Source organism: Pituophis catenifer, unplaced genomic scaffold, assembly GCF_029215685.1.
Source record: "Pituophis catenifer annectens isolate HBS135680 unplaced genomic scaffold, rPitCat1.0.hap2 SCAF_1, whole genome shotgun sequence".
NCBI lineage: Eukaryota > Metazoa > Chordata > Lepidosauria > Squamata > Colubridae > Pituophis > Pituophis catenifer.
In genome coordinates, this window is record NW_027256881.1 from 234448621 (window position 1) to 234459129 (window position 10509).

The window sequence follows — 10509 nt, forward strand, 5'->3', positions numbered from 1 at the left end:
GGTGAACAAAGGCAACAAAAGGAAGTAAACAAATGCTCAAGTGAACGTGTAAGCAATTTGCTACAATAAAAATAAAGAGCATCTTGGCATTCTAAAGGAAGTAATGGCTTTAGGGAGTACACACTGGAGTAAAATAGTAGCAGGTAAATCACAGTCAGCCAGTCTTGTGTTTCTTGAATGGGTATAAAGGGTTTTCAGAGAGTAATAGGATGCTCTGTAACAGATAACCGAATCATTGATTAATAGTGATTGACAATGATGCATCCTCTTCTTTGCGAAACATTAGTACAATGTTTCCAACCTCTTCAAGTTTAAACTGGGCAGATTTCAGCTTCCAAAATTCCTCTAGTCAGCATGCTGGCTGGAGGAATTCTGGGAGTTGAAGTCCACCCAGTTTCAACTTGGGGAGGTTGAGAAACACTGCATTAATAGAATGAATGAATGAAGTCATAACATATGTCTTCTACAGGAACAGTATCTCCATCCAGATTGCATTTGCTGGGGGGGGGACGGACGGACAGGAACTAGAATATTGGGGAAGATATTACAATACAACTAAACCACAGTTGGCTTAAGACAAAAGAGCTTCTCAGATATGTAAATTTATAGAAGGAATAAAGAACATAAAATGATTTAAAAAGATAAAAGGGCTAAAATAGATAGAAGCCATGTCTGGTATATGAGCAAAGTATCCAAAACCAATGCCAGGTAACACATAATATAAATACTACTCCTATCAACTTAGATAACCTCATTTCATAGTTAGATAACATTTTAGCTTTTCAAATCAGTATAGCACTTTTTATTCAAGCTATTATAGATTGGTAGTTTATGTAAAGCAACTCATCTGAACCTTTTACACATTGTGACATGACATTCACATTGTGAAGTTTCAATTATAGTCCTTCAAGGAGTTGTCTGCATTCTGGCATCCTGAGAAAATCCTGAATTGTGAGCCGCCAGAGTAATTTGCTGAGATGGGTGACTACAGACATTATATAAATAATTTTTTTAAAATGCTGTTCTTGCCTCTCCCACTAGAGATGCCATAACATGGAATGGATTCCAAAATATGGTTCTCTTTTTACAGGCAAATTACCTATGATGACGATGTTGATACTCAAGTCAAACACTGCTGCTGGCTCAGGAATTCTGGGAGTTGAAATCCACAGGTCATAAAGTTGCCATTGTTGCCTAGCCCTGATTTATATACTGCTAAAACTTTGTCATTACCATTAACAAAGTGAAATGGTACATCATAGGGCAACAATTTTTGAACCAAGGTGCCTTACATTGGCTAACTTACAGAATGTGCCCCAAATCCGGGATCAATGATTCTTGAGGGAATGAAATTTGGGGAAATTGTGGTTGCTTCAGGCTGCAGCTGTGGTCATCTGATGGTCATTTTGAACACTCCGCAACAGTTTCCTGCCAGTCTCGCCTTCCCTCCTCCCTCACCCAGCAGTAAGGAATTGACTCATCATATGGCTCTTAAAGAAGCAACAAATTTAAGGTGCATGAAGAAAAGCCTCAATATTTTTATTGCTTTGCGTGCCCCTTTCCAGCCACAAAAACAGGCACATGTGTGTATCTCCCATCTTTGTTCAGAAACTCAAGGCACATTTGTAGTGTTCCATCCCCCTTCAACAACCCTGTATAATACGTTGTGCTGCAAGTCACTAAATGAGCTGCTGTGGTTGCAGTTGAAGTAAAAATGGGATTTCTCTGGTGTTAGATGCATTAGCCAAGTGGTGGGATTCAAGTAATTTAACAACCGGTTCTCTGCCCTAATGATTTCTTCCAACAATCAGTTTGCCAAACTGCTCAGAAAGTTAACAACCGGTTCTCCTGAAGGCATGCGAACTGGCTGAAACCCCCCCCCCCCGTGCATTAGCCACTAGTTGTTGATCCTTGCCCATCCTGTTTCATTTTTCAACTACTTTCTATACTGAAACTGAGTGTAGATCAGCTTTCTTTTGGCTGCCGAGGAGCAGCTAGATGGGTCTGACCCTAGCCCACAGGAGGTCAGATGTTCCTATTTTTAAACTCTCACAGTTTCCTACAACTCACTACACAGAAGCTGGCAGAAATTATAAACTATTCTGAGGTGAGACTGGCAATGTACTACATTGTAAAAATAAAAATAAAATTTGTCAATGTCAACGGTGTTCAAATGGTGATCCAATTGTTTTGGGGTTGCACCCAAGACACTTGGAGCACCACTTGGAACACAATCGGCAATGAGGGCAAAAAATGAACACCATTTGGGGTTGCACTGAGCCTGGGAGAACACCAGATTATTTTCCTCTCCCAGTTCAGTCCTAAATTCATCACTTGAATACTGATGTTTATTTAAAGTAGTGACTGAAATAGTTGTAGTTGCCTCAATGACCATGGTGTTCAAGAGATGCTTTAGGCACCCTGGCTGCAATGCCAAAACATTTGGAGCCCCAACTCGAACACTATTGGCTTTGACAAATTCACCATAGGTCAATTGCAAAAGGCAGCTACATCCTGCGATTATTTCTGTAACACCATCAAACATCCACATCTGCCTGTCCCAGGTCCTTGGGAAAGATTCTATAAGTGGACAAAAATGCCAAATCCAATCAGAACATCTGACTGACCGCATGATGAACAAAAATAAAATAGTAAAATAAAATAAACTATTGTCAACATAATTATGCCATGTCAAAAGAAGGGGGAGACATTATGGTCAAGACCTGACCCCAAACATTGTCAGATCATGCATTTCAAGTGCATTTTGGGGGAGTGCCCAGCCACTGCAACTCTGGAAGAGAGTTGTAAGTACTTTTTGGGAGATTCATCATGACTTTGAATGGTGACTAAGCAACCAATTGTAAGTGGAGGAGTACCTGTGGTGGGTTTCAAATTTTTTTTCTACCGGTTCTGTGGGTGTGGCTTGGTGGGCATGGAGTGGTGGGCGTGGCAGGGGAAGGATACTGTAAAATCTCCATTCCCACCCCACTCCAGGGAAAGGATACTGTAAAATCTCCATTCCCTCCCCAATCCAGGGGAAGGTTACTGCAAAATCCCCATTTCTTCCGGATCAGCTGGGACTTGGGAGGCAAAGGATAGATGGGGGCGGGGCCACTCAGAATTTTCACTATCGGTTCTCCGAACTACTCAAAATTTCTGCTACCAGTTCTCCAGAACTGGCCAGAACCTGCTGAAACCCACCTCTGCTGTGTATGAGATATTTTCAGACATATTGAAGCATTGATCATGGTCAAATAAAAACATTGTTTGAAGCCTCTATAAATATTATTTCTGTTTTCTGCAGAAATTATATTACCTCCTTAGTTGGGAAGAGAGAGAGGGAGAGAGAGGGAGGGAGGGAGAGAGAGAGAGAGAGAGAGATCTTTTCATTAACTGCTATCATTATCTATATAACATCCTTGCTAAAACGCTTGAGTGGAAATAAATCAGTATAATTAAATCTCCTAAAATAGGTCATGAGACATGGAAAAAGGGAAGTCAAAAGATGTTTAGTGGCTGGAAAAAAATTAACTTGTATTCTGGTGATGAGTCAGATTTACAATCAAATGGGTATTTCCGACGTTTAGTTCAGTTACCATATACATCTACACACATATTTCCTAATAAAAAGCATTGAAATAAATATGCAGAAAAAATTGAATGATATTATATTGTCTAAGGGATCTTGCATGTCATTACTGATAGAAATATGAGGCATGAAGGGGGTGTTAATTAGGATATCTTCCAACAGATTTTTATTGTTGTTCTTGAAGACCTTGTGATTTTCCAGTCTGTAACGTTTGTTTGTTTGTTTGTTTGCTCTTCACATGTGAGTGAGCATTTTCTTCAGGAAATCCTCTTGCCTTGAATTGTTTTTACACTGTTCTTTAAATATGCTGATATTCTCTTGACTTGGGTAGCTTTCTCAAACCTGCAATACAATATACTGTATATAGATGCTGAATTACAATTTTATATTTGAACAATGTTCTAGAAAAATGTTACTTTATTGAAATTCACTTTCTTATTATCAGTTGCCTTACTTTGTAGAAGTTCCATCTTTTGATATCAGTAGTGATGAGATTACTTTTAAAAAAAGATCATTCACCTGTATCTTAAATTTGAAGCACAATGGCTGCTGTTTGAAAGTAGTTTAACAATTTAAATCTTGTAGCAGGTCCTGGCTACCATTTAGTACAGTACCCCAGGTCAATGCTTGCAATTAAAGTCCAGAATCACTTTCTTTCTTGTCAATTCTATGACCAATATCAAATAGAATACTTAAGAACATAATCCATAGATTGATGGTACATTCATGAAGTTCAGATAGTGGTAATTGCAGTCATATTTCTACAGTATTCTCCAAGTGCATCTTGGACTTAATTTTTTTATCAAAATATTATTGGGCATTTTTGTAAAGAGCAAGATATGTCCTCAATAGAAAATCAGCTTATAATGAACATAGCCACTCAAGATAATTTATTGAAAGAATATTCCCCTTCTGATTTTTCATTATTCATTATTCTCTCTTTAACCTACAGAACAACCCAGATCATAGTAAGTTTTTTATTCTGCCTTCACTTTTCATCTAGAAATGACTATACACTATGTACTGTAGTTGTTAAGAGTGTGTTTGTATACACTTACACACATTTCTAAAACTCACATGCCTTTTAATTATATAAATAAGGACATCCATGGCAAAGGAGACAATAAACAAAATGTTTAGAACTGCTTTATCTGCACCATTACAGTTCACTGAAAGTTCTGCAGCACGAGGCATTGTGTTCTAATAAAGGTTTACTTCTCTGGAACTATCTAGATTTAGAATGTAGAATTTAGAAGGCCAGGGAATCTTCCCTAATTGGTTCAGAAATCCTAGACTGCTAAGAAAATTAGGCTCTCATTTTGCAATCACACACATAATTATACTGGCAAATCAACCAAAGGACTTCCTCTTTTCTATATAGGATGTTTCCAGTTCAACACCCTAATTTTCCTGTAAACATATTTTGAGCATTTTAAACATATTGTGTATGATTGCATTTGTTCAATGTAGTGTTAACTAGCTTGGATTTGTACTTTATTACCACATTGTTTTTAAGATAGAAAACTACTGGGAAACGGTATTCACATAAAGGCTTGGAGATGATAGGAGGGTAAATGAATCAACAACACAACTATATCTAAAGCTTATCTTTATCTTTTTGGAAGGAAAATCCATCTGGTTTCATTCCTTCTGGGAGAAAGATGCTGGAAACAACATGGAGGCTGTTGGAAAGAAAGTTTAATGATGGATAGAACCAACAATAGTCCTGGGTCAGCTGAACAATTGGTCTGATGAGCACATGGAGTTTTATAAGTTTCAGAGATGCTGCTAGGAGGGTTGTGCAATGTCTGAAATGCCCTTAGGAGATTATGCAGTGTAGTGAGCTCTGTGTCTTCTGCTAAATGGTAGTGAGTTAATCCTATCATGTCCTGAAGGGTCATATCCTGTTCTTCTTAATCCCATCACCCTGGAGCTGAAGGTCTTTTGTTTTGTACATAGGCTGGCCCAATCTTTCTTAATGGGCACAAAGTATCTACGGGGGGGGGGGGGGGGCGTTATTAAGAAAGACTGAGTCTGCTTTCTGTCTTTAAGAGCATATTTTTCCATTTCTCCCTTTGGGGAAATATAATATTCTGCCTTTTTAATATTTCACAAAATATTTCATTCTTCTCTCTCTCTCTCTCTCTCTTTTTATTGAAAAAGTTTTACAAATACAAATTTTCCCATTTTTCCCCTCCCCCTTCCCTCCCTAACCCTCCCTAACCCTCCCCTGCTCCCATGACTTCCCCAAGGTGAAATCCATCCACATTATATTATATCATACTTTACCCCCCTTCTATTCTCCCCCCTGTGTACTATACATTTCCACATAACATTAAACTATTTTACCCCCTATGTACTATACATTTCTTCACAACATTCAGCTAAAAGCTATCTGGTACTTCCAGGTTTGGTATTTATTCTGCACATAATCTATCCATTTCTTCCACTCCCATGCATAAGTCTCTTGATCCGGTCTTTTAAATATGCTGATATCTTCGCCATTTCTGCAAAACTGGCCACCTTTAAGGTCCATTCTTGAATTGTAGGCATAACATCCCTTTTCCAATATTGACCAATCAATAACCTAGCTGCTGTCACCATATACAATATCAATTTTGTTTCGCCCACTGAAAAACCCTTAACTATACCCAATAAAAACAATTGAGGAGAAAATTGAATTTTTTTCTTCAGAACATTTTGTATAACCCACCAAATTTTTATCCAAAAAGCCTTTACTTTCTTGCAGGTCCACCATATGTAGCATCTAAACAATCACATCTCCAGCATTTTGGTTGAACATTAGGATACATGCACGACAATTTCTTAGGATCTAGATGCCACCTATAAAACATTTTATAAAAAATTTCTCTCAAATTCTGTGATTGTGTAAATTTAACATTCTGAACCCATATTTTTTCCCACGTTTCCATCATAACTGGTTCTGCAAAATTTTGTGCCCATTTTATCATACAATCTTTAACCAATTCATTTTCTGAGTCTCTTTCTAACAGAACATTATAAACCCTCTTAATATGCATTGGGCCTTTCTCTTTTATCTGTCTAACCAGTTCTTCTTCATGCAACATTAATCCAATTTTTTGATCTTCTCTCCATCTCAGTTGAAGTTGGTTATACTGTAACCAAGTTAAATTAATCCCTTCTTCCAACAGTGTGTTTAATGTCTTGAGTTGCCATCTGCCCCCATCACAAAAAAGTACTTCTTTATATAAACCCCCCCGAGTGACTTTATATTTATATTCCGTATAATGTGACCAAGATCCAACCACAACGGTATTTTATAATCCCATTTAAGCCGGTGCTTCTTCCATACTCTCATCAAAGAATTTCTAAGCATATGGCTGTTGAATACTTTATCCACCTTATTTTCATAAAATAAATATGCATGCCAGCCAAATTCAAGGTCATAACTCTCTATATTCAATATTCCAGACTTTGTCCTTCCAAACCAGTCACTTGCTTGTGTCAACACTACTGCTTCATAATACAGTCGCAGGTTTGGAAGTTTAAGACCACCCCTTTCACAAACATCTTGCATACTTTTCAGTTTTACTCTTGGCTTTTTCTCATTCCAGACAAACTTATTCACTCCTTTTTGCCATTCCGTCAACTGTTTATCACTTTTAAGCACCGGAATCATTTGAAACAAAAATAGAAATCTAGGTAGAACATTCATTTTAACTGCTGCTATTCTTCCAAATAGAGACAGCTGCAGTTTTTTCCAGGTTTCCATATCCTTTTGTACCTTTCGCCACAACACCTCGTAATTGTTTTGGAACAGTTTTATATTTGAGTCTGCAACTTGAACTCCTATATATCTCACCTCTGATACTATTTCAAAGCCTGCCTTCTTTTCCAGTTCCTTCTTTTGATCAACTGTCATATTTTTAACTAACATCTTAGTTTTTTTCTGATTCAGTCTGAATCCTGATACCATACCATATTCTTCTATAATATCTTTCATCTGAATTATTGATTCCATCGGCTGTGTTAAGGTAACAACCAGGTCATCTGCAAATGCCCTTGTTCTGTAATCCTCTTGCCTTATCACTATTCCCTTCAAAGTGCTCGAGTCCCGTATTGTGTTCAACAAGACTTCTAGAGTTAGAATAAACAACAACGGGGATAACGGACAACCTTATCTTGTACCTTTTTCTATACTGAAATTTGTAGTTAAATTTCCATTAATGATAATTTGTGCTTTTTGCTCTTGATAAATTGCTGAAACCGCTTGTACAAACTGATCCCCAAAGTCCATCTTTTTTAAAGTCTTTAATAGAAAATTCCAATTCACTCGATCAAAGGCCTTCTCCGCATCCAAAAACACCAGCACTGCAGAGACCTGTTTATTCTTCTCAAGATATTCCAATAAATCTATAACTTGCCTCACATTATCCTTCATATATCTGCCTTCTATAAATCCTGCTTGATCATGATGAATCAGCTCTTGAATAACTGGCATTAATCTGTTGGCCAATACTTTCGCAAAAATTTTATAATCCGTATTCAGGAGAAATATTGGTCTAAAATTTTCCGGTTTTGTAGAACCTTCCTCCTCTTTCGGTATCAAAGAAATAAAAGCTGCTTTCCATGAAGGGGGTATTTTTCCCCCTTGTTGTATACTACAAAATAAGTCTTTAAGATGTTCAATCATTTCTGCTTGTAAAGTTTTATAGTACACCGCAGTTAAACCATCCGTTACTGGAGCTTTAGCTGTTTTCAATTGTTTAATAGCAACAATAATCTCCTCAGCTGTTATTGGTAGACTCGTTCTTTCCTTCTGATCACTAGAAATTTTTATAACTCTCTTTTCTTCTAGATATTTATTTATAAGTTCATTCTGTATATCATCTTTGGCATAAAGTTTGGTATAATAATCTAAGAAGGCTTCTTTGATTAATCTTTGTTGAAATACTTCATTCCCTCTATACTCAATACTACCAACAGTCCGAATGCTCTGCTGTTTCCTCAGTGTGTAAGCCAACCACCTGCCCGGTTTATTGGCATTACAAAATGTATTATGTTTCGCAAATTGTAAATTGGTTGCTGCTTGTTCCGCTGTGAGCATGTGAAATTGATCTTTCAAAAGTTTTATAATTCCTTGTAATTTTTCATCTGTTGGATTTTTTATAAGCAACTGCTCTTTTTTCTTTATCTCCCCTTCCAGTTCTAATCTTTTTCTTTGTCGATTTGATTTATGTTTAGAATTCATATAAATCAGCACCCCCCCGCATATACGCCTTGCTCGCATCCCAAACAATTTCAATAGGGGTACCCTTATTCAAGTTCATTTCAAAAAATTCCTTCATTTGTTTTTTAAGTTCATTTACATTCTTTTCATATCTAAACAAGTTTTCATTTACTCTCCAAAATCTTCTCTCATTCTTTCCCATTTCTATTTCTATCCATACCGGGCTATGGTCAGATAAAGTCCTCGGAAATATCTTTGTTTTCTTTGTTTTTAAAAGTAAGTCAACTGTGAGTAGAAGAAAATCAATCCTAGAGAAGGATCTATGTCTATCTGAGAAAAAAGTAAAATCCAATTCTTTTGGGTTATGCTCTCTCCATATACCTTTCAATTCTAAATCTTCTTTCATATCAAAAAAAATCTGTGGTAATTTAACACATGACTTTGCCAAACTCTTTTTATCTTTTTTAGAATCTATTACTCCATTCCAGTCTCCCATAAGTAAAATAGATCTATAGTCCCATTGTAATATTTTAGAGTACAATATTTTATAAAAATTTTCTTGTTGCTGATTAGGAGCATAAATTCCAATCACGAAAATTGGCCCATTATCTGTAAAAAGTTCAATTGCTATATATCTTCCACAATCATCTGCTTCTATAATTTTTGCTGACAATCTCTTATTTATATAAACCACTACACCATTCTTTTTCTCCAAATTTGAGGCTATAAAATGTGCTCCTAATCGAGAATTTATCAAGTGTTTTTGATCTTGCATTCTAATATGAGTTTCTTGTAAGCAAATAACATCATTATTAAATTGTCTCAGATAATGAAATATCTTTCTCTCTTTTTTTTTTTGATCCAAGATGGCACCGCTGAAGGCTGCTTCGGTGAAATGCTCTCTAATGGTTTATTTTTAATAATTCTCTGCGACTCACTATGGATTTCTTACTCAAGAGATCATCTGCTAAAAATTAAGCAACATTTCTTTAAGGAGCAGCTTTCTGTGATCTCACCCCCCCCATACCTCTTTACAAACGTGGAGGAGATTCTAACACAGGAAGAAGCAATTCCCCCCGAGCCATGGATTACCATAAAAACCAAACGGAGGAAGCAAAGAAGGAGAGGTAAAAGAGTGGGAATTTTAAACAGGTTAAGAAATAGGAGAAATAAAACTCCTCTGCTTTCAATTTTCTTAACCAACGTATGTTCACTTGCTAATAAGATGGATGAAATACTCCTTTTAAACAGATACAATTCTGATTTTTACAATTCAGCAGCCTTATGCTTCTCTGAAACCTGATTAAATGAAACAGTTGAAGATAGCAGCCTGCATATCCCAAGGTTTCAGATTCAACTATCAGTCAGAATTGCAGAAACATTTGGTAAAAAGAAGGGAGGAGGCTCATGCTTATATATCAACAACAGCTGGTCTCAGGATATAACTATAATATATAAATTCTATGATGAAATCCTAGAGACATTAATTATCAACTGCAAACCATACTATTCGCCTCGTGAATTTTCCTCATTTCTTCTAATTGCTGTTTATGTCCCACCACAAGCCTGCGTAAACAAGGCATTACAAACTCTAGCTGACCAAATTATGGAGGATGAAGCCAAATACCCCAATTCACTGGCCATTATTTTGGGAGATCTAAACAAGGCAAACTTAAGGAAAGAGCTACCAAAATACTTACAGCATGTC